The 24,949-nt window shown below is 40.8% G+C and overlaps 1 long non-coding RNA gene and 1 other non-coding gene across 23 annotated transcripts in view; both read right to left on the reverse strand.

Moving 5' to 3' along the window:
- The window catches only part of LOC132663585 (uncharacterized), a 553,467-nt gene that overhangs the window by 187,208 nt on the left and 341,310 nt on the right, over window positions 1-24,949 (reverse strand). For 18 of the 22 annotated variants that reach the window (XR_013551829.2, XR_013551842.2, XR_013551839.2 and 15 more), the window contains 2 exons: window positions 21,166-21,221; window positions 6,757-6,802 (listed from right to left, as the gene is read on the reverse strand). The exons of 1 other annotated variant lie outside the window; for it this stretch is intronic. This is a non-coding gene — a long non-coding RNA (uncharacterized LOC132663585). Of the gene's footprint in view, window positions 1-6,752; window positions 6,803-21,165; window positions 21,222-24,949 lie in introns of all 22 variants that reach the window. 3 more of the 22 variants (XR_013551844.2, XR_013551835.2, XR_014135929.1) reach the window with 3 other exon arrangements.
- LOC132663945 (U6 spliceosomal RNA) lies at window positions 12,231-12,336 on the reverse strand. Its single transcript, XR_009603334.1, has one exon. It is a non-coding gene; the product is annotated as a U6 spliceosomal RNA (small nuclear RNA).

The following is a 24,949-nucleotide window of genomic DNA, read 5'->3' on the forward strand; positions in this document are numbered from 1 at the left end:
GAACTGAAGAAGGAACATACTCTTGTTCTATCAGTTTTCTAAACACAGATCTTTTATTATAGGTGGTGTGGTTTGAGTGAGCAATTTTGTGGCTTGGTGGTTTACTTTATGTTTCTAATGGAAAGACTACTCCTGTCTGAGTGAATAAATTAAGAGGAAACCCAAGCAAAGAGGAATAGAAACAGCAACAAAAGAAGTGACTCCACAGTACGAGGTCGAGCGAGAAAAACATCTGTCGGCAACAGCTACGTAGGAGGACATTATCATCTGTTAACTTTCACCCCTGGGAACAGACAGCAGTCCCTAGAAGGGTGCACTTGGGCACACTTAGGGTGAGCAAGTGTGTCTTTTGCAGCTGCTCTGTCATTACCAACCACTGTGGGTGGCCCTTGAGTTGTTAATTAACAAAGTGATGACTATCCATCATACTTCCAAACCTTTCCAAATCATGGAAAATTAGCATGCTTCTTGATGATTTGGAGGCAAAATAAACACTGTATTGCTTCTTAGTCTTACAAAACAGACCCTGTCTACTTCCCTAACAATAGGCAATGATTTGCACAGAGACTGCAAGCAGGAAAACAGGTGTACCCTTGTCGGGTGGATGAATTTTTCTTGCTCTAGGGAGAGAATGAGGCTATCTGATTTTATTGCTTCTTCCCCACTTTCCCCCAACTTCTTCCAAATTTCCCAAAGCCTTTGTAACTTAAGTATCATCCTGTTCCTGCAGGGTAAGATAAATGCAAGTTTAAACACACCTTGGGGCACCTGGGTGGCTCAGTCGGTTGAGCGTCCGACTTTAGCTCCGGTCACGATCTCGCGGTCTGTGAGTTCAAGCCCCGCGTCGGGCTCTGGGCTGACAGCTCAGAGCCTGGAGCCTGTTTCAGATTCTGTGTCTCCCTCTCTCTCTGACCCTCCCCCGTTCATGCTCTGTCTCAAAAATAAGTAAACGTTAAAAAAATTAAAATAAAATAAAATAAAATAAAATAAAATAAAATAAAATAAACAAGCCTACCACCACATGTATGACTAAATTGAAAAGCTTCATATAAGTAGCAGTAGCTTCCATGCTGGGATTGGCTGGGTGAAATAAATAGATGACTATAAAAAAAAAAAGACCTGAAATACATGGCCCTTAGCCAAGGGCAGCCTTTGGACTGTTAACTATTCTTGAAAAATCACAAGACTATTTTACTACCATTTAAATGTGATTTATTAATGAAGAAATAACCTAGGAAAGAGGTAAAATCAATCATTTTTAAAAAATCAGTCTTCCTCTGACCTTCCTCATATATTACTAGGAATGTTGAACCACTTATTGGTGGATTTCTACTATCAGTATGGCAATAAATAAGGTATATTCAACATAAAATTCATTCTGAAAACTGGGACCAAACTCATTTATTTGAGTATTAATAAGTATTTAGAAAATATTTTAATAAGAAGCAACTATAAGCCTAGTTGTCATTTCCTGTGTAAATCCCTTTCTGGATTTTTTTTTTTTTTGGCTAGTGTGGTTTTTATTATTTTTTAAAATCATGTTAAACGCATGCCATTTGTAACGTTTATGGATAAAAATCAGTAATTTTATTTTGTTTGGTTTTTTTTTTTTAAGTTTATTTATTTGAGAGAGACAGAGACAGTGAGAGTAGGGAAGAGGCAGAGAGAGGGAGAGAGAGAATCACAAGCAAGCCCTGTACTGCCAGCACAGAGCCTGACTCAGGGCTCAAACTCATGAAAATTAAGATCATGACCTGAACTGAAGAACCCAAGAGTTGGATGCCTAACTGACTGAGCCACCCAGGTGCCCCTAAAACCAGTAATTTAAAAGTAGACTAATTATCATCAGATTAAGATATATACTTGGAATCTGATACACAGAGGCTAAATTACCCTGTGTCAACAAAAAGTAAATTAGAGACCTAAAATGATATTCTAATTTTCAGTCCAACTGGTCCCCACTAGGTCATAAATAAATCTTAAATAATAGGACAAATGCAAACTAATAGTAAATATTAGTAAACAAAGCAGGACAAATTGATGATATTAGTGCCAAAGAGATCAACACCGTTACTCCAGCCTAAATTATCACTACTTCTTTTTCTGTATTTTAGCAGCTTGGACAATCTTAGAAAAAGCAAATGCAGAAATAATCTGCTAACAAAATGGCATTTAAAGAAAAGGGTGGCAAATTTTCATTGATAATGGCCATTGTTCTTTAAATGACAGATACCCTCAGATATAGCCATCCTAAACTGAGGAATACGTTCTCTTTTCCTTAGGAAGTTGGGCTGTTGCCTCTAGGAGGTGCTCTAGTTAATTTCCTGTGACACTGGGGCTTCAGAAGCAGCTCCTTTTCATGAAGTGGCTGCCATACTTGAAAAGGGCCAAGAGGAAAGACTCAGGCAAAGGGGATCTGGGAAGGATTCAGAAGCTTATCTTTTCAATGAAATAAAATAATTATTTCCTTGATTTTTTTTTCATAATAAGTACCTCAGGAAGTATGGGCTCCTGGCATATCTGCCTTTTTTTTTTTTCCCCCACATTTCAGCAGCCTTAATAATTTAAAAAAAGAGAGACAGAGAGGTCAAAAATGATCAAAACTCATCTTTGGTTCTAGGAACTCTAACAGTAGGCTTTACCAATGAGCTGTGATTTCCAATTCTACCTTCAAACTATTAATTTACCATCTCCTCGTTTCTGGTCACCACTACTACCACCCTACAGATAAAGTAAAAAGAAAAAAATTTTCCTTTTTCTGAAGGGGGAACTTCAGTCACGTGATAACACTGTCAGCTTACTGAGAAAAAACACACCCCTTTCTCCATGCATTTAAGAAACGAATTTAATTTTTTTCAAATACTCATTACTTTGGCTGCTGGGACAAAGGGTCAGGCTGCAGTGAAGTGCCAAGCAAGCCCTCACGTAGAAAATACCTGCTGTACCGCTGCATCTGGGAACCATCCTTGGCTCTAATGGAATATTTATGGGCTGTGATGGCAAGAGAGCAACACAGGGCAGGGAAAACAGCGACCAGCAAAAGAGGGGTTAACAAAAACCTCCTTCACTATATTGTAGGAGTTGCGTCTGTGCAACCTTCAACCTCTGCCAGTTTTATTTGCATTTAGGAGATGGTGTCCTGTTATGAGGAAGTGTGACCCCAAGACCTTTCACTTGACCTCTCTCTGCTAATTCTAGCAATGTGCAATAAGACTTTCCACCAAGGGGCAGCCAAAGGTGGAACGGCCAACTAGAAATTTCATTTCCCAACCAAGGGAACATTTCAATTTCTAGGAAATCAATTGAGCTTCTATTAAAAACAATGACACATCTATGTGCTTTCCACAAATAGGTTGCTTCTTGTTGGAAGGCAGGAAGCTATCCTCCCCGGAGCCTCTAGATGAGCCCTGATTTATCCCTTCTGCACCAAGAATCATGTGAGCTGAAAGGTCAGGCAGTTAAAGATTTATGCTTTGTTTTATAAGATTGCTCAGAGAGAGACTCTTTTCCCTCTCTTGTTTATTTTTTATCCTCCCCAGCCTGTCGTCCATTTTTCTGCCCAAACTAGACCATAGAGAGGGAAATGGGAAAATGTCCTGTACAATGAGCCCAGGAATTCACCATGTCCCCAGATGGCAGGATATGTGAACCAATGAGGCTAGCCTCCCGTGGCCAGCCACCACAACCCACCCAGAAGGGGGTACATGCATCACTGTGCCTTGTAAATCTTTTTTAACCTCAGTTCTGAACTGGGATTTATTTGTTTTTCTAGGCAGATAGATCTGGCTCTCTCTGGGCCCTACAAAATGATCTGTCACTGTCTACCCTGACAGTCTGTAATAAAGTCAGCTTGCAAGGTCTAGCAAATGGATGCCGTATCTTAGATCATGTTAGGTTTTTTTCATTTATTAGATTCCCATCTTAGGCCACCCAGACATTGGTCTTTAAAGCACACATCTCCATCTCCTACCCTGGGACATCTGTCTGAGCAGGGCATTATAGAGGACAAGGGCTATGTGTGTTTATCATTTGCTTTCTGGGTATTCTCATTAATGCCTATTATTATGGACATGGTAATATTTAGGGAAACAACTAGTCCATAAACTGATAGCTGAGAACCAGGAAAAAATTCTTCAGAGGCTAAAAATTTGGAACCAGTGTGTTAACCTTATCAAACTCATTTGTTTCTCTCCAAATCTGTGTCTGATCTTTTTTCCTGTTTTATCTAACAATATCATCATGACCCTGTGAACAGACCTAGAAATCCATCAGTGTGCTTTGACTACTTTTCCCCCTTTATCTTCCTATCCAGTTGTCTCCATATATTACTGATTGGGCCTGGAAATGGCCCCTGCATCACTGCAGCCCTCTGTCATCTCTCATTTGGATTATTTTGATAACCTTGGATCTGACCTCCCTGACTCTGGTCCTTTCCCATTATAGTCTATATCCCTCCTGCACAGCCCATGAATCCCAACACATCACACTCCTCTCTAGAACCATCGATGCCTAACCCCCCCCCCTTTTTTTTTCTAATACAAAGTCCAAAATGCTTAGGACGGCATCCCTTCACTCTCTAGACTCACTTGTTGCCATTCCCTTCACTCACACTTGTGGGCTTGCTCTAGTGCCCCTGCGTCCACCATGACCTTCCACATCTCCAAGCATCTATTTCAAAAGTTCCCTCCATCTGGAATGTCCATCCCCCTTCCTTAACTCAGAAAAACAAACATACAAATAACAATTGGATTTAAGCATCTATTTCAAATGTCATCTTCATGAAGCACCCATCCCCCAATGCCTTCAAGAAGAATTAATCTGTCCTGTCCTCTTTCTTCTGGCACTGCCTCTTTATTCATCTGCTAGGGAAGTACATATACCTCTGCTTTACAGAAACTTGCAAGTGTTTCTTATTTTGCCCATGGAAGACCAAGAAAGAACTGTCTGAAGTCAGAGTGTATCCCTTTCACATCTCTACCCCTAGTAACGGACCCAAGTGTTTAGCCATTGAGGCTAGAATACTCCGATCAGCTGAAGGAACAGGACAAATAATTTAATTAATAACCTGAAAATATTGGCTTTACAAAAGATTGCTTGAGAAGAATTACATAGATACCGTCTATGTATTTTCTGAAGGCTTATAATCTATAGTATTAAAGTCTATAGTAATTCTACAGCTTAAAGTCTATAGTATTTTCTAAAGGCTTATAATCTCAATCACATTCAGGCACTTAAGTTTATATTGAAGTGGGTTCCTCTCTACAATTTTTGTTCTTGCTTTATAATCTCACAATATTTAAATATTATAATATCAGGGGTGCCTGGGTGGCTCAGTCAGTTCCGCGTTGGACTCTTGATTTCGGCTCAGATCATGATCTCACAGCCATGAGATCAAACCCAGCACCGGGCTCTGCACTGACAACATGGAACCTCCTTGGGATTCTCTCTCTCCCTCTATCTCTGCCCTTGCTCTTGTGTACTCTTTCTCAAAATAAATAAACATTGAAAAAAAAAAAAACTTTAAATATCATAATATCAAATTTTAAGTCCTGAGACTGCAGTGACCTTATAGAGGTCAGCTTTTGATTTTTTTGGACTTTCTCTAGGTAAGTACTCTGAGATTTTTAAGGCATTTACCACTCTCTCATTGTGTACACTCTGCTGAGGCTGTTAAACACAGTTCTGGATGTTATTTTATTACTTTTTCCAAGAGCCTTTAAAAATTTTTTTGCATAGATAATACATTCCAAAAGTCTTGCTCTCTCCCCTCTCTCCACCCAATGCATTACCACCACCCCATTTCTTTTGCTTCCCTTAACTTCTTGTTTTCTATATTCTTCTAGTGTATTTCATATAAATACAAGCAAATATGGATATATAGTCTTACTTTTCCACTTTTCCCACATAAAGGTATGAGTTCGTCTAGGTCCTCTGAAAAGCTGTTGCCAGGACAAGATTAAATTTAAGAATAATTCCCATAGTTAAGAGATTCTCTCTTCCCCTCTCTCTCACCCCCTCCCCTGCTTGCTCATGCTCTCTCTCTCTCTCTCTCTCTCTCTCTCAAAATAAATGAACTTAAAAAAAAATTGTTTTTTGTTTCCAATCCACTCATCACCTAAGAAATCAACCTAAGTAGTTTGGTGTATATTTTATTATTAATAATGTAAATGATGGCTGGCAGAATCTACCCCAAAATATGCCTCTTTGGCATAAGAATTATTTTGAGCTGGTTATTTTAAGAAACAGCAGATCCAGAAAAAGCTCTGAAAACAGAATGTAAAAGTTATCCTTTTGTAAGGGAAATTTACATTTATAAAGAGAATCTCCATTTATAAAGGGTGTCTCCCTCTCTGAACTAAAAAGAAAAGGATGGCTCTAAATCACAAGAGAATCTTATCAATGGGAAAAGGCTCAAACTTACATCTGCATAACAAACCTTATCCCTGTTTACCAGGCTTTTCCTGGTCACCTTCCCAGCTGGCCTCCCCCAAACTCTTTTCCTTTTGTCTTTCTCAGAAGATGGTATTAAACTTGAATTGGAAGAGTTACTACTCATTTTTCCCTGGGTATCTTTCAGGTATACACAACATATACATGTTAATAAACATGTTTGTTTTTCTTTCCTGAATGTGTTTCTTGTAATAGGAGTCCTATTCTAACCAAAAATTTAGAAAACAAGGGGGGGGGGGGCGGGAATTGCTTTTTACTCCCCTTCATCATACCTGCCAGTCCTATAAGGTTTATTGACTCACCTACCCTTTCTTTTCCCTGTTTTTTTTTTTTCTTTTTTCCCAATGCAGCACTAGTGTCAGAGAAAATAAAGCAGTGTGAATACACAATACATTTCATTTACTTATAAAACCTATACACAAATTAGAAAAAAATATAATCATTTTCTTGTACCCACCAAATTCTAGAGTATGTGGGCTCAGGAAAATCCCTTTGTACCATTACATAAGTCTATCCCATTTTGCCCTCTTCTCTATCACAGCAGACATTCCTCCCACACTTCTCAGACTTCTAAGGAAACGTCTAAAACACATGTTATTTTATGCCTGATAACATGTACTTTATTTGCATAAACATTTCTTAGTAAAATTATTATGAAGAGTGGCCCCTGTTGTCAGAGAAACCAAGAAAAAAATATCTAGTGTTCCATTTTTTCAAACTGTAGTCATTTTCTGTGCTTTTACTCTTGTGGTTACAAGACAACATCCTTCTGCAACATGGAGCTTCTTATCTTGTCCTTCTCTAGGATTTCTTGTTGGCCTATAAGTGTTCCCCTGAATTCACCAACATAAATGCAATATATTTCTAAACTAAATTGATGACATTTACCTTCCTTTGAAACTGACTTGCCTTCTGATCTAACTGCCCAACATAGGTCACTATGTTTACAATACTAAATTCTAATACGAGCCAACTTCAGTTCAAATCCAGGTGCTATTACAAACTCGAAGTGTGACTGTGGGGATGTTACGGAACCTGGTCTGGATCACCCGGTGGAAGAACCAAGTGGCACTCGGAGATCTTGGAAGGCAGGAGGTTTATTTCACACCAGCGGGCTCAGAGGAGATCACTCTCCAGAGGTCTGAGTCCTGAGCATTAAATAGAGGGAACATTTTATTGTCTGTTACTTCCACATTTCCACATTAGCAGTAATTTGGCACCCGCGGCAAGCGGGGTAGGAAGAAGAACCCCAAAGGGGAGTCTTCAGTGGGGGACTGGAATTTCCCTATTAGTCCTGTCAGCCATCTTGTAACAGATTTTTCCCTATCAGGGAAAATGTTAAAATCCTCTCTACATTAGTTTCTCATCTGTAAAATGAGTCTAATAAGCATATTAGTTGGGGTGCCTGGGTGGCTGAGTTGATTAAGCCACCAACTCTTGATTTCGGCTCAGGTCATGATCTCATGGTGGTAGAATTGAGCCCCACATTGATCTCTGCCCTGGGCGTGGACCCTTCTTGGGACTCTCTCTCCCCACCCCACTCTGCCCCTCCCCAGCTTGCTTGCATGCTTTGTCTCTCTCTCTCTCAAAAAAAAAAAATTGTATTAGCTTCATACAAATGTTTTGAGGATTAAATGAGATGATACCTATAAAGCTCATAACATTTTGCCTGAGACATAATTAGCCCTCAATGAGAGTTAACAATTTGATGATGGGGAGGGAGGGGGAAGAGTAGGGGGACCAGAAGAAGGAGGCGGAGGATAATGTTACTGATTGTGGTGATAATGTCCTTATTTTAATGTGAATAGAAAAGGATAGTCTGTTCTGTACTGAACATATTCTCTTTCGAGGTCACCTCTATGCCATGAAAAATGACAACACTTAAGGAAAAGCAGAGAGCAATAAAAGAAGTCATCTTCTCATATCTGAAGCAGATATCACAGTCTTATTAAAAATTTCCCACAGTAAGGAGGATGATGCTATGATGACGGGAGATTTTCTCTAAAGTGAATGTCGGCATCCTAAACCAAGTCAGACCTTTCAGTCTACTCTAGAGCATCTTTTAACATTCCCAATCCTTGTCTTTGACATAGTGTTTCTATGTTCATGTTTACATGTTGGTGCTCTACTCCACTGTGTTCTAAGAATAAAACATACGTATAAAAATGATGGCTGGCAGCCCGACTTCAAACATTGTTTTCAAGGTCCAGAGATCCAATTTCAAATTAATTGTCGCGCACAGTATAGGGGTCCCAAGGCCTATATCATCCAGTCTTTGCCACTCACTTCCTGTGTGAACTTGAACACATTCCTTAACTTTGGGGGATCTCAGCATTTCTAAATAAGTTGGACGTAATTGTAGAGCCCACTTTTAGGCAATTAACTTGAACAGAGGAAACCTGAGAAAGGTGGAAGGGCCCACAGTAACCCTCTGTCTGAATACACACAGGCACATTAGGCGACCTACCTCAAAATATCCAATGGGTTGGACACAAGTACCAAGAAAGGAAAATTCCATAGTTCCCATACCTCCTCACCTTCCCCCTTTAACTACAGCCCCCCACCCACCTCAAAGCAGCCAGCCTCTGCTCTGCTGTCCAGCCAGCTGCTCCCTTGCTGAGTATTCAATAAACTTCTATCTCCTTTGTTCGGCCTTGGGTGAATTCTTTCTCTGCCCATGCCACTGGCTTCCACCCTATCTGGTCATCCCACATTTGGTGCCCCCCCCATCCAAGCAGGAGATCCCACAGTAATTTGGCTTGTAAATGCTTCTTTCAGTGTTATACTTAAATCAAAAGATTGGTTGTGGTTCCTACTTTAAGGCGGCTTTGTTATTGTTAGTCTCCTAACAAAAAGTTGAGAGTCCTGCCTTGTTCTCGAATTAGCTCCTAAGACTGTAATATTTAAAAAGACCCACCCAGGGGCACCTGAGTAGCTCAGTTGGTTAAGCATCAGACTTTGGCTGAGGTCATGATCTCACTGTTCATGGGTTCAAGCCCCAGGTCGGGCTCTGTGCTGAGAGCACAGCAGCTCAGAGCCTGCCTGGAGGCTGCTTCAGATTGTGTCTCCCTCTCTCTCCACCCCTCCCCAGCTTGTCCTCTGTCTCTCTCCCACTCTCAGAAATAAATAAACATTAAAACAATTTTTTAAAAGACCCGCCCATAAGAACTCTAGCTATAATTGTGAGCACAGCATTATGCAAAAACTTGTCATATCCCTAAATTGTACATCTGAAACTAAGGTAACATTGTGTGTCAACTCTACTCAAATAAAAAAAAATAAATAAACATAAATAAATTTTAAAAAATCAAAAAGAACTATTATTCATCCAGGCGAAGGAAGTAACCTGCTTAAAATCAACTGTGGTGTAGGCAACTGATGCATCAGTAGAAAAACAGACCAATAAATTGAGGTTTTTCTTCCCTTTCTGATGAAAGAAACTTACAAGATGTCCACATCCTCTGAATGCCGTCCTACAAACTGGTGTGAAGATCAGATGTAGAATCAGCATAACTGGAAAGAGGAAGCATGAAGGAAAGGAAAGGAAAAGTGATGCAGGGGGTAAAAGGTAGAAAAACCTGAAAACAAAATAATCTTTTTCTTGCCACTCAAAGTGTGGTCCTTGGACCACATATTGGCATCATCTGACAGCTGGTTTGAACTGTGGAATCTCAGATGTACTGCTGATCTATTGTACGGATAGTGGCGGTGCACAGATCCTTTGCATCTGCCAGTGTGCCCATCCTTTAGCGCTCCAAGTGCTAGCTGATAACACCTCACAGCCGACCCTTCGTCTAGAGCATTCTCCTTGGCCGAATGGGAGCTTCCTCACTTGGAAAGCTACACGGTACCCACCCAACAAACTTCAGGCAGTAATTGACTGGTACTAAGGGATGAAAGACTGGTTCTTGATCTTAGGGTGAGGTTATTTGTTGCCACATGTGTTCCAAAGCTTCCCCTGGGTTCAAAGACTAAAGCTAAGTCTTTGATTGAGACCACATTCATGATTAGCTTTTACGCCTGGCTCTATCAGGCATTGTTCACTTCTTTTCTCCTGAGAATACTCCTCTAGTGAGTTACTTGAATAAGAATCCCCATCTCAGGCTCCACTTTTAAGAAACTCAACCTCAGGTGCTTTGTATCAGAAATATATCTGAGAAGCAGAGGCTAAGGATAGACATTTCTAGTTGGATCTAACGTGCCAGCTGGATCACAGGTGGTAGGTGATGGGCTGATATAGTCTCTGGGAAGCCGTAGCAGGCAACTACTAAGACTTCCCTGTGAGGAGAAGGGGATGGGATGCAGGTGGAGGGAATGCACTGCCTGGTACAATTTCCCGGGCGCTGGAGAGATATGGGGAAATAGCAACTGCAAAGACTGTGAAATTGAGTGGCTGTTGCTAAGTAGCATTGATTTAGTGAAGAAAGAAAATGACAGGTTCAGACCTCTTAATAATTCAAAGTAAAGTGTGAGTGTCAGAGGCCTCCGTGGTAGCATTCGAAAAGATTCTCATCACCTGAAGCCAGAGGGTGGAAACAGCTGAAGATTAGACAGAGAAGTTAAGTATAATATTGGCAGAGCTTTAGAGAATTCTAGGCCTAGGCAAATCTCCTATACCAGTACAGCACCCAGAGAGGGAAAGAGTGGAACTCTGAGATTTGAGATGAAGACATGTAGGTAGATGAACCAGTGAACTTCGTATCCTTAATCTCTCTGAGCCCACCAGGCCAGCAGAAGTGGCCTACTTCTTTTGGAAGAGAGATAACCCACCTTGTTTAAGACTCTGCAGAGGCCTCAAATGAGGTAGGTGCCAAACAAGACAACAAATAACCTCCTTAGGATCTGCTCTCTTAAAGTCCACCTGGACTTTAAATATGATCAGGCCCTTAAATATGATCAAACCTCGGCATAGCCAGCCTGGAGAAGTGCTGGGTGTGTCAGGGACTAGGAGGGATTATACATCAAAGTTGCTACAGGACATGGGTAACATGTGCTGGCAGGAACCAGGAAAATATGTCTGGAAGTGAATCTTGAAGATGCCAGATCAAGAAGGTGGCATATAAAGCTAGATGAAGGAAGATTTACCATATGAGGGAACTCGCTAGTGAAACAGGATTTATTTAACTCCCTGGCAAGAACTCTAAGTGATGGTTCTACAGGCTTGGAAAAAATGACAGCTGGCATTAAATTAGAGAGGCTCTGGAAAACGGTGAGAAAGAGCTCAGAAGGCTTTAGAGAGCTAAGTATGCTAGAATGGATCTATTATATACAACTGGAAAACCTACCAGCTGGTCATTTCCTTTAAGAGGGCCTGGAGAGCACTCCACTTATTAGAGCAATAAGGAATGAACTAGGGAGGAACATCACTGCAATGCTCAGTAATGCCTGTAGCCTTCTGTAGGCTGAATTAGTAGCTGTTACAGAACTGAGTTCCCTAGAAGCAAAGGGGATGATAGGATCTTGGAATAGCATGGTTAGCAAGGTCTGAATGGCAGCCAAGAGGGGTCTGACTTAATACGGTCTTAGAGACGCCTTGAAATACGTGGTGTTCCTAGAGGCAAGATCAATAAGCAGCCAACTGCCCAGGGTACTGTCAAATCTATATCTAAATATCTATATCTATATCTATCAGAAAAATTAGGAATAGATGAGTAGAAGGCAACACTCCCCAGTGGAAAGTCACAAACTTTTGCCCAGTTTCCACACTGGAGTCAACTCCCAGATGCAGGACCCACTGACTGAAGGAGCATCCAGGTCCAGATGATGAAGGGATCTCTGACACCGCAGCAGGTATATACATGAATCTGCATGTCATCTGCACGCAGGGGTCATGCTAATCTTCTCTGTATCTTTCCAATTCTGTATACGTGCTGCTGAAGCTAACACCAGCAATTACATACAACAGTGATTCTTCCATCCTTCCCAAGTGGGACCTATAGCCATTTACTTGGGTAATGGCACACTTGGAAAGGGGAATTTCCAGATTTTTCCAGGTTTGTCAAATACAGCATCCAAGTTCAATCTGATACCAGGAGATCCATGTGCCATCTTGCTTTCCTCTGCATTACAGCAGGGGTATAAGGAGTTCAGTTAGTAAAGGTAATAAATGGAGTTCTGACCCAGGTCTATCCCACAGGAGGGGTTACTGTCTCTGTGGACCCTCTTGGTTGTCACTTCCTTGCTCCCCAAATGGGTAATTCAAGTGCACATATTTAGCAGTTAGCAGAAATTTCACATGGTTCCTTGACCTATAGATTAGGAATGTTTGTAGTAAGAAAGCAAAGTAGTAGCCCTTGAAATTACCCCCACCCGCCCCAGAAATTAGAGTAAACAAAAACACATGGGATACACATTTACGGTCCTATCCCAAGGTTGTGCTAATTTTCACGACCTCTGGCATACAATAGATTGAAGGGACCTGGATTGTGTAGGAAAGGGGAACTACTTTCCTTCTACCTATCTGAGGTTCACTGTCTGGGGCTCTGTAAATTCGCCTGACAAAAGACAGATTAACAAGAGAAAAACAGAACTTTATTAACTTGTGCACTGCGCATGTACTTGGGAGCACTCAGAGATGAGTAACTCAAAGGGGTGGTTAGAATGTGGGTTTATATAACATCTTAACAAAAGAGCAATATATTTTTAGAGATGTACAAGACAAAGGTAAGAGACTTTGAGTTCCAGGGGCAGCATTCTGTGGAAAGGCAAAAAAATGGGGAAACTAAAGGTAGATAAGGGCTAGTTGCAAGGTTTGTTATATAGATTCCTTTGGTTTCCTCTCTGGGCCGATAAGGACCTGGTTATCTCTGGTGGTTAACTTCTGTCCTTCCTGGTAGAGAAGGAAAGGGAAACACCTTTATAAATTTGTATCCTGCCTCTAAGCGAATAAGGGGAGGGCAAAGAGATACTCTTATATTTACTTCTTTTCAACTGCCTTCAGCTCAAAATAAGCCTATGCCAAAGTGGCATATTTTGAGATGGCATATTTTGCTAACCTTCAACTTTCTGGATATTTTGGAGAGAATTTACATCATGTCAATTGAAGCTGATGAGCAAGAAGTGGCAAATAGTATGGATGCCTTAGACATGCATATCCAGTCCAGAGAATGGGGAAATATGTCATGTTTCCTACCACAAAGAATGAAACCCAACCTTTGATAGGTTCCTTTGGGTTTTGCAGGCAGTATATTCTGCATTAGGAATACAGAAACTACCAGTTCACCATGTTGATTTAAAGGCTATTATCAACTTCTGTTAAGGTCCAGAAAAAAATAGTTCTCTGTAGTACTTCAGGTTTTGGTTCTGAAGTGCTGACATTTTATTTCTATGGCTCAGCAGACTCCATGATACGAGACAGATCATGGTAGAGAAAGACATTGTGTAGGACTCTGGGAAGACCCAACAGGATGGCCCAACAGGAGCAGAAACTCCTATGATTTGGAAGAAAGTCGATGTCATGTCACATGTAGCAGAAAAACTATAGTCCATTCAAAAAATAGGTCTTGGGATAATACTAGATCTTTTAGAAACTGCACATATGCCCTCGGGAATTAAGTAACTGTATGGTCAGAATTACTCATCATAAATTGGATACTTTCAGATCCACCAAATCATAACATTGGGGCGTTCTAGCAGCAATCATTAATCAAGCAGATGTGGTACATGCAAAATCAGGCTCAAGCTGGTCCAGGAGACACAAATAAGGTAATGAACAGCTGTCAGAACCCATGTTTCTCTGGTGCCTTTGTCTCAGCTCACACTCTTGTCACATGGGCATTTTCTATAACTAACTGATGGGAGAGGAAATACACAAGCTTGATTCACAGATGGGTCAGTTTACTAAGTGAATGCAAACAAAAAATAAAGTATTACTGCACCATGTCACCTCTCAGGGGAAGCCCTGAAAAACCGTCATGGGGAAAGCCTCCCATTTGGCAGAGCTTCAGACACTACAAGGGGTGATGCGCTTGGAATGCAGAGACAGTAGACAAAAGGGAGCGTATGTATCGATTCTCAAGAAGGCAGAAATAGCTTAACTGATTGGTCAATGGCTTGGAAAGAACTAGATCAAAGGACGGGGAACAAGGAGACCTGGGGATGTGTCAGGCAAATGAATCTTTGAGAGTAAGCACAAAATATGAGGATCTTCGTATGACACATTAATGCTGAGCAGAGTGTGTCCACCTCAGAAGAGGCATTAAACACTTCACAAACAAGATGACTCAGTGAGTAGATATCTTCTAACCTTTGAGCTTGACCACTACGGTGCTTGCATGATGAACTCATAAAAAGAGCGGCCATAGTGGCAGAGATAGACTTTTTGTGAGTCAGACAGCAGGACCTCCCTCACTGATACTAACCAGTCTAATTCCTGCCCTTTGCAATATTCCACTTACTAGCAAAAGAGAACAAAACTGAAATCTCAGAAGAGTACCACCCCTCATGAAAACAAAGCAGCCGCTTGAAGCAAGTAAAACTTCTTCTTCACACTGTCCCCCAGTAGTGGCAGCTCTTCATCACTCACCAAAATCAACACATATTCCGCGTTTGCCTTTTGGATCCACATGATCTCAGCTAGCACCACTATCCAAGGGCTGATAGAGTGTCTGATCTACCAACACATCTCAGACAAACACATTTTACCTAAGAAGGTGTAACAGCAAACACTATGGTTATAAGTTTCACCCAAAATATGACCAGGGGTGCCTGGGTGGCTCAGTCGGTTGAGCATCCGACTTCAGCTCAGGTCATGATCTTACGTTTAGTGAGTTCAAGCCCCACATCAGGCTCTGTGCTGACAGCTCAGAGCCTGCAGCCTGATTCAGATTCTGCCTCCCTCTCTCTCTGCCCCTTCCCCACTCACACTCTGTCTCTGTCTCTCTCAATAATGGATAAACATTTAAAAAAAATTTTTTTTAAATATGACCAAACCCTGAAGAAGCTGTGCTTAAAAGGCATAAACTTAATATAGGTATCACTTGATGAGAAGTACAAGGAATGGATAGTAAAGAATGCTGTGGTCCCCCACGCAGATGTCTTCTATTATGCAGTATACATGTGCACATTGGCTTATAACAACTCATGGCTGCTCCCATCTCCAGAGAATTGCCTTTGTCCCAACAGGAGTGTCCAAACATTAGTGGGACTAATGATGTATATAGGACACCCTAAATTGCACCAACAGCACAAACATTTGGCAGACATACACGATTCCTCGAGATATTTGCAAAGTTATGTGTTAAGATGATTACTGGCAAAGATTAATCCATCAGACTTATAAGTATATATCACCAAGTGCTCACTTTCGCTTCAGGGAAATGACATATCTCAGAGAATGTATCCATTTTCCCTGTTTTATAATTGCTGGCACACACCTAAGTGGCTATACATCTTCCATTTGTCCTTTAATGGATGGCAACATTTTGATCTTCTTTTGTTTGTTGAGTGATACCTTTTTTGCCACCTATGACTGCATTTCCAGATAATAACAACTTATTAAAAAAAGTGAAGAAAAGAAACAAAAACAAAAGCAAGTATCAACAGAGTAAAAACTACATTATCAAGGGGAAAACATGCTTCTGAGAGTTGTAGTATACCATCTCAAGAGGGCTCATCAAAGCACAAGAGCTGGGTAGAGTGTTGAATGCCAACCATTAAGAGCTTGTATGTCAAGCAGAATCTTCCAGTGGAAGACTTTGAGGTGACAGAATATTTTGATTAAGGATGACTGGCAGGGGCGCCTGGGTGGCTCAGTCGGTTAAGCACCCTACTTCGGCTCAGCTCATGATCTTGCAGTTTGTGAGTTCAAGCCCCGCAGTGGGCTCTGTGCTGACAGCTCAGAGCCTGGAGTCTGCTTTGGATTCTGTGTTTCCCTCTCTCTCTCTGCTCCTCCCTCCGCTTGCACTCTTTCTCTCTCTCTCTTTCTCAAAAATAAAGATGACTGGAAGACATGAAAAAAAATCAATAATACTTATAAAAGATGGTTAGTTTCAGTAGCACACACATTAAGGAGCTAGTAAGGGAGAAGCTCATACAGTAAGAGAAATAAGGAATTTAATAAAATTAACACACCTTACTTCCTTCTTAGGAAAGTTCTTCTAGAACTCTAGAGTTCTTCTAGAAGAAGGTTAGGAAACTGTAGTGTTCTTCCTGAATTATTATTGCAGCAGTCTATAAATATTCTATTGGTCTAAATTGGGCACGTTCTAATGTCCATCTGTTCCCCGGATAAATGATGGAGTCCCCAGTTAATACTAATTCCAAAATCACTACACAGGAAAATGGTCTGAATGATTGCAGACAGAATGGAGTCAGCACCTATGGCTTTTGTTTACCTGGAGAAGGCTGGTGACAGGCACAAAGAAAAAAAAAGGAAAAAGGAAAATATAAATAAACTTTATCTGCAGTCAAGGGGAACAATTAGAGTAGACCTAGTGAGAAACTGCACTAAACACGCTTCTTCCTGCAGGCGCCTGAGCCCCAGAAGAATTCTCTTGTCTCTCTCTTTCTCCCACCTCCCTCTTCTTTTTCTCCTAGACACATACACACGTGCACACACAATTTTATAATCTGATGTTTTTCATTCAAAAGACATGCATCGATGTCTAAGTAGAATTACTTAATGCTTTACTCTGGCTTTGAGTTGCACCTATGAATCCATCCTATGCTAATCAACCTAATCCATGGTAATGACCCCAAGTTTCTAACAGCTAGACTCCCTATGCTAAATCTTCTGCATTGTTTTTTATAACCTAAGACCCATATTGGTTGTTTGGCAAAATAAGGTAGCCCTTGTAGGGGAAGGGGAAACAGTTCTAAGGAATTTTGTAATGCAGTCAGATTGCTGTGTCGTTTTGGTGAGAAAAGTGGCAAACCAGAGAGTGAAGACTTTAGAGAAACTTGGTAGTGTAGGACTTAGCTAATTTTGGAAGACTGGTATGACGTATGGAGAGGCTGACATTTGATAAACACATTCCATGCTCCGTGCCAGTCACTTTACATTACGTAGGTTTTAGTTTTTATATTGTCTAGAAGAGATTACAGCTCAGAGAGGCTAAGTAACTTGTCCCAAACTCGTGGCTAGTACATGGGACATCCCTGGTTCAGTTCCAGAACTGTCCTTCTACACTATCATGCTGCATAAGGAGAAGTCCCTCCCCAGGGAGGGAATGCCATGTATCACACACCCATGGTTCCACCAGATAATTAAGACAAGACAAAAAAGTGCAAATGGACCTATTCCCTATCATCTTCTGTCACAGTGAGCTGGGTTGTGGGCCCGGAGGGAAAGTCTAGAGGATGGGACAAGCTAGCTCTGTGCTATAGCTGCCAAAGGAAAGACCCCTGTGAAGAAAAGACTATTAACAATCTCAGCTCCATTAAATTTAAAGCAGCTGCTAACAGTAGGGGCCTTTACATTGTCAATTATATGAATTTTCCTATTACTATGTCATAGCAAAGAGCAATTATAGTACATTCATCAAACACTGCTTCCGCTTCTCTGGTTCTGTCCATTAATGCCACAGTGGCAGGCCTTAGAAATCCTTGAAGACATATCTAACATGCAGACTTTAATTGTTTCAAGGATTTGTGGTCAGAAACAACACTAGGTGAGTAGTAGGGGGTCAATTACACAATTAGATAGTGATAGGCAGAGACCAGCTGAACTCACACAACGCACAAAGTATTTATATATCAGTTCACTTTGCAAAGTGCTTTGACACCTACCATTGCACCTCGAGTTTGCTTCTATCCCATTAGCCGGTCTGAGAACTATTTAAGTACCCTGCTTCTTGCACAGTTGAGGAAATGGGGACCAGAGAGTCTCTGCTGAATCAGAGCCTGAGGATGCCTGTGCACTTCTGTCCCTACTGAAGAAGCAGAGGAAGAACAAATGACCAGTCTTATCTCATCATGCCCCATAATGAAAACAAAGGAATATAATGAGGAAAATGGTCCTACAAAAAGACAGGAAAGAAGTAAGAGGAGAGCGTGGAAAGGAGACAGAAAAAGTAGTAAGCATCAATCTAAGGATGGCTCCAGATTGAGTTACCTTTACTTATTTTTTAATTTTAGAGAGAGAGCATGCACGAGCAGGGGAGAAGGGCAGAGGGAGAGAGAATCTTACACAGGTTCCATGCCCAGTGCAGAGCCCAATGCGGGGCTCAATCCCACAAATTAATGCAGGGCTCGATTCCATGATCCCTGGAATCATGACCTAAGCTGAAATCATGAGTCAGACACTTAACCGACTGACCACCCAGGTGTTCCCAACTGAGTTACCTTTTTTTTTTTAATGTTTATTTATCTTTGAGAGCTATATATAGAGAGAGACAGAGTATGAATGGGGGAGGGATAGACAGAGAGGGAGACACAGAACTTGAAGCAGGCTCCAGGCTCCAAGCTGTCAGTACAGGGTCCGATGTGGGGCTCAAACTCATGAACCATGAGATCAACCGACTGAGCTACCCAGGCACCCCAAGTTACCTTCATATCATTCCCCTTCAAGGTGTGGTATGTGCTGTTACAACCCCACAAAGACAGAAAGACAAGCTTCCAGAAAATGAGGGAGGTGAGGAGGAGGAAAAGATAATTAGTTCTTTGTAGTAAGAACTGATTTCAGAGAAAGCCTACCTACTCTCAAAAGGCAGGTTTCCCATGGTCTCAACAGCATCAGTTTTTGTTTGTTTGCTTGTTTTTACATAAATGTGATGTGTAACACTGTGTGAGTTTAAGGTGTACAGTGTGTAACTTTGATACATTTATATACATTTATATACTGGCATGGTTGCCAATGCAGTGATACTTATCGCATTACATAATTATAGCACAGTAATTGTCTGTATCATTATAATGCACATTAGATCTTTAGGGCTTATATGCTATTCATTACAAGTTGTACCCTTAAACACTACCACTTATAACCATCCCCGGATAACCACGTTTTACTCTTTGCTTTTGGTTTTGCTTTGTTTAATTTTAGAAAGAGAGAGAGAGAGAGAGAGAGAGAGAGAGAGTGAGGAACAGGCAGAGAGAGAGGAGACAGAGAATGTCCGTGTTGAGAGCACATGGGATCATGACCTAAGCTGAAATTAAGAGTTGGATGCTCAAGTGACTGAGCTACCCAGGTGCCCCATTTTATTCTGCTTTTTACAGGTTTAACTTTTTTTAGATTCTACACATAGGTGATATCATAAGGTACTTGTCTTTCTCTGTCTGACTTGTCTTGCTTAGCATAATGGGCTCAGTAGTTTAGAAATCACCAGAGAAATGACCTCTGCACAAGATGGTTCCTTTCAGTTCTGTGCAACGAAGTGCTCATGAAGCACTTAAGTTCCAAATTCCTTTCTATGCACTTGGTAGACATTGAAATAAACAAGAAATGTTTCCTGTCCTTGGGAAATATGCCATTCCTGGAAGTAACCAAAACCTTGGCAAATGATTCAGTATGGCATTTTAAATGCCAGAGGTGAGCTCAGGTTGCCATGGGAGCACAAAGGAGGAAGACTATCTCGATTAGCTGGGAGGAATTCTCCCAGAGCTGTCTCACATGATAGGTAAGAGCCGATAGGCTCTTTAAAAAAAGAAAAAATAGGAAGGGCTTGCCAAAGAAGGAATAGTGTGAGATACAGATTCTGCTCTATCACTTGGCCAAGCATATTATGAAAGCAAACAGATATAAGCCAGTTTCGGTGAATGGATGCTTCTCATCAGGCCACACATAACTCAAAGAAACAGGATGCTTTGGCATGGTGGTCAGAGCACCCAGGATAGAGGAGGGTGCCACACCGAACATTCCTCAGGCCCTGTGTCCTTTCTCTGGCTCCTCATATTCTCCCCATTTTCTCTTCTCTCTGCAGCTGCCTCAGTTTCCCCACTGTTACCTCAGCTTTCTGGAGACACACTGACCCCCTAACTCCTTGAAACAACTTGTGAAGAAATCTCTTAAAAATTCTCTTAATTCAAATGGGATAACCATTTCCAAGGAATTAATGATAAAAACAAACCCTAAACTTTAAAAACAATGACAGAATTTAGGATTATAAAACCAATTTACCAGGCTATCTATTACTGCATCACAAACTACCCCAAAACTTACATTACCTCAAATGAATTAAAATAACCACTCCATCCACTTACAATTTTATGAGTCAGTAATTCAGAATGAGTTTGGCTGGGTGACTGGTCTCTGATCCACATGATAATAGCTGCTGGCTGGGACTGAAGAGCCCACTTTCAAGATGGCCTCTTTACTGTATATGGGAAACTCCAGGATTCCTTGACATTCCCTCCATCTCTCCCTCTCCCTCCCTCCCTCATTCTCTCTCCATGATGTCGTATTCTCTGGGACTCATTCATGTGGCCTTGGATTCTTTCAAAGTGATTGTTTCAGGGTAGTCTCCCTGCCTGGCAGCTGGCTTCCAAGAGAGCAACAACTTAGAAGATGCCAGTCCTCCTTCAAACAGCTGACACTTGAATGATATCATTTTGCCATTTGCTATTGGTCAAAGCAGTCGCAAACCATCCCATATTCAATAAATCTCTACTCTCAATGGAGGCAGTATCAAAGAATTTATGTCCATCCTTAATCTGCCACAGTAGCTCAATAGAAATTTGGCCAAAATTTAGCTTCATTAAACTGTGAAGCATTTGGAGCAGCCACCCCCTGGATTCTTATTTCTCATCATGATGAAGAAAACAGAAAATAAAGCTTACATCCTAAATTCCTCCTCTAAGTAGATGCCATGCTTGCAACACTCTTAGTGTGGGCCCTGCAGAAAAAACAAGAAGATGGGCTGTCAATTGCAAAAGAATTTACCCACAGTATCTATACCTGTTTGTCCCATTTGGACCTCCTGCGGCAGATGGAATATCGAGAGTAGACCACTGTGAGAGCCACACAATTTCCCCACCCCCCCCCACATGTCTATAAATAATTGCTAGAACTTTGCCATGGTGCTAACCTTCTCAGTGAGCCAGAATATGTAATATCACATTGAAATTCTACTCTCTGGCACGTTAAGAGTTACTAGAAAAAAATCCAAGAACTAATTTTCAGTATGTCTTTATAAGGAATTCACCATTAGAACCATTCTGAACATTGTGTATAACGTGATTAGATAGAAACGGTATTTAAGCCTTAAAAAAAATGCTTAAGTATGTTGCCATCATAAGTAATTGATAGAGGTGAGACTAGAGCCCCGGCCATCTTACCGACCATCTGACTCCAAAGCCCATCTTCCTACTACCTGTACTTAGTGTCCTAATGCAATTTAAAAAAAGAAAAAGAAAATAAAAAAAGCTCAATAGGAGGACAGAGATGGCAAATGCCATTCTTGCTTAGAAAGGATAGAAGTTGTCTCCAAATCTTTTTAGTTCCCAAAAGTCGCCATGACAGGTGAGTAGACATGGTGCTTCTTGGGAGCTGCTAATGAATACAGGCCCAGGAGGTGACAGGGAGGATTAAAGAGGAAGCAAGCTATGATATCAATGGTTGTCTCCTGTGTCTGGCTACAGCTCAGGGGCGTTTAGGAAGGCACTAGGCAAATTTTCAGAGTAGGAAGCTTGTCTTCTAGAATTCAAGCTTTCTTTGCCTTTACTCACTCTGGAGCACTGGAGCTTATCTGCTCCCTCACTCCAGCCACTGTTCCCACAGCTTCTTGAAGGTCTAACTGCCCAGCAACCTTCTGCTCCTCCCTCTTCCACCAAGAGGGCACTGTCACTTCCCCGCCTCAGTACAAAGTAGTCCTAGGAATGACTCCAATATCTGCCATTTGCACTCAGGTTTAGGGTTTACCAGTGTGGCTTCCTCTTCAGGAAGTACTTGCATTTCCACACTTCTCTCTTCACTGGCACCCTCTAAACCAAGTCAATGTAGGCAGCAGCCATTTGGCCATAAATCAATCCCAAAAGATGCTTTATTTAATCAAAACAGATTTTAATCTGAAGATCTAAAGAGAGGAGAAAAAGAGATTCAATAAATAATTCATTATTATTACTTAGTAAACAATTTCTGAGACTAAGTAAAATTTTACAATGTCCTTACGAGGCAATGGCAGTTAATTGTGAGAATTCTTCCACACACTATGAATCACTTTCCTACACAGGGATGATATTTTTAAAAATTCAATAATGTTTTATGCTATTCAATTTATAAAAGTTGTATCAAAGGTGAAACAGAATGATGATAGGACTAGGACCAAGTCATCAGATCCAAATTCTATGATCTTTCAATTATTTTCCTTGCAAATTTCCCTACTGTTTTAGCTCTGGGTTGTCTCTATGGTAACAAGAGGAACTTTTTCCAATTCTCTCTATACTGAGAACGTTCACATATAAGCTTTCATATGCTTAAAGGTAACGGTGATCCGTTAAAGGAGTCTACATTGTTTCAACCAGTTAAATTGCAATAAAGAGAACCCCCAAATTTTAGAGAGTATAACCCAATGAAAATTTATTTTCCATACACCTCCAAGTCCCAAGTGGGTCAACAGACAAAACTCTTTCTCATAATCCTTTGGAGATATGGGCTGAGAGAGCACCACCTTGCACGTATGGTCAAGCAGGCTCTAAGCCAATCGGAAGATGCTGACTTGCACAATGGCTCTTAAAAGCTCCCACCTGGAGGGGACAGAGGTTTCCTCTACTCACACTGTATTGGCCAAAGCAAGCTGTGTATATTCTGCCTAAGTTCACAGGGGATGGGGAACTACCAGCTTACCACATGTGTGGAAGGAGAAGACATTTGCAAACAATCAAAATTACTACCACACACTCAAAAAAGAAATGAACATGACTGAAGGTTATCCTAACCACTAGATAATTTAATAACTCACTTATAATCCATTTAAAACTCATTTGTAGTCTATGGGTAGACACCAACAAGAATAAGAGAAAGCCTAGGAGTGAGCATGGTTCATGAAATCAGGAATAAAAAACACTTTTCAAATAATCCCCCCAAATTAGTCACAAGGATAAGATGATTCAACACACATAAGTATTCCGTATATCACAGATTCCTGGTTCCTAGATTTAAAAAGTACCATAATGAAAAACAACAATCAAGAATATCCAAAGCTTCTAGAATATCTCAAAACAAAAGTTATTATAACTAATCAATTGTATGAGGGAGGTAGATGGAGAAAATTATGATGAAAATTTGGTTGCAACGTTATTATATGGCAGCTTATTTATCCTAGGAAATTGAAACTTACATTATTTGACTTTCTATAATTTATATGGAAATTTCTCACATATCATTGCCTCAAATCCACATAGCAATCCAGCAAAGCAGTTCATCCTTATCTCCATTTCAGAGCGGAAGAGACTGAGGTTCTGTAAGTATATGGTTTGCCCAAGTTCCCTCATATAAAAAGAGTGACAGAGCCCATTTTGAGCCCATTTTGAGCCTGTCCCATTAACCCAAGAAAGGATTGAAATGTGGCAATAATATCATAGGTTTTAATTCTTTTTTTTTTTTAAGTTTATTTATTTATTTTGAGAGAAACAGAGAGAGTGTGAGCAGGGGAAGGGCAGAGAGAGACAGGGAGAGGGAGAATCCCAGGCAGGCTCTGTGCTGTCAGCACAGAGCCCGACATGAGGCTTGAACTCATAAAACTGTGAGATCATGACCTGAGCCAAAATCAAGAGTCAGATGTTCAACTGACTGAGCCTCCAAGGCAACCCCACAGATATTAAATTCTTAAAGCTCGAATTATTTAGTCTTCCATTTCTTAAGCTGTGTCTCATATAAGAGCAGGTGTTCTTGGAAATAAAGAGAAAATGGAAAGAGGTTTGGGACCCTCTGAGTTAAGCAAAAGAAAACATAATTTCTTACAAGACTTTGCAGAATCCTTAATGTGGTATTAAGTATTGTTGGTTTCAATGAGTGAAAGTGTGGTTGACAGAATAACAATCCCCCAAGATGCCCATATTTTAATCCCAAACATGTGAATATGTTACATGGCAACAGGGACTTTGCAGATGTGATTAAGGGTCCTGAGATGGGGGACTGTCCTGGATTATCCTAATGGGCCTGGCTGTAATCACAAGGGTCCTTACAAAAAAGAGACAGGAATGTAAGGGTCAGAAGAGATGTGATGATATGATGATAGACATAGAGGGCAGAGATAAGATGGCCCAAGACACAATCCAAGGGATGTGTTTAAAAGCTGAAAAAGACAAGGGTATGAATCCTGCTCTAGAGCCTCTAGGTGGAAACACAACTTGCCAACACCTTGATTTTAGCCCAGTTATACCCATCTTGAACTTCTGACCCCCAGAACTGTAAGAAAATAAATCTTTGTTGTTTGAAGCCATTAAATTTGTGACAATTTTTTTATAGTACCATAGGAAACAAACACAGGAGGATATAATAAGACTTTGCTTTTAAACTTATTTGTAATTGAACCTTTTATCCCCTATAATGCCTACCTCAAGAAATACAGTTTGGAGAACAATAGTATAATCCAATCCCCTATGATTATCCTGAGGTATGGGT

The sequence above is a fragment of the Panthera onca genome, chromosome D4 (genome assembly GCF_046562875.1).
Source record: "Panthera onca isolate mPanOnc1 chromosome D4, mPanOnc1 haplotype 2, whole genome shotgun sequence".
Classification (NCBI taxonomy): domain Eukaryota; kingdom Metazoa; phylum Chordata; class Mammalia; order Carnivora; family Felidae; genus Panthera; species Panthera onca.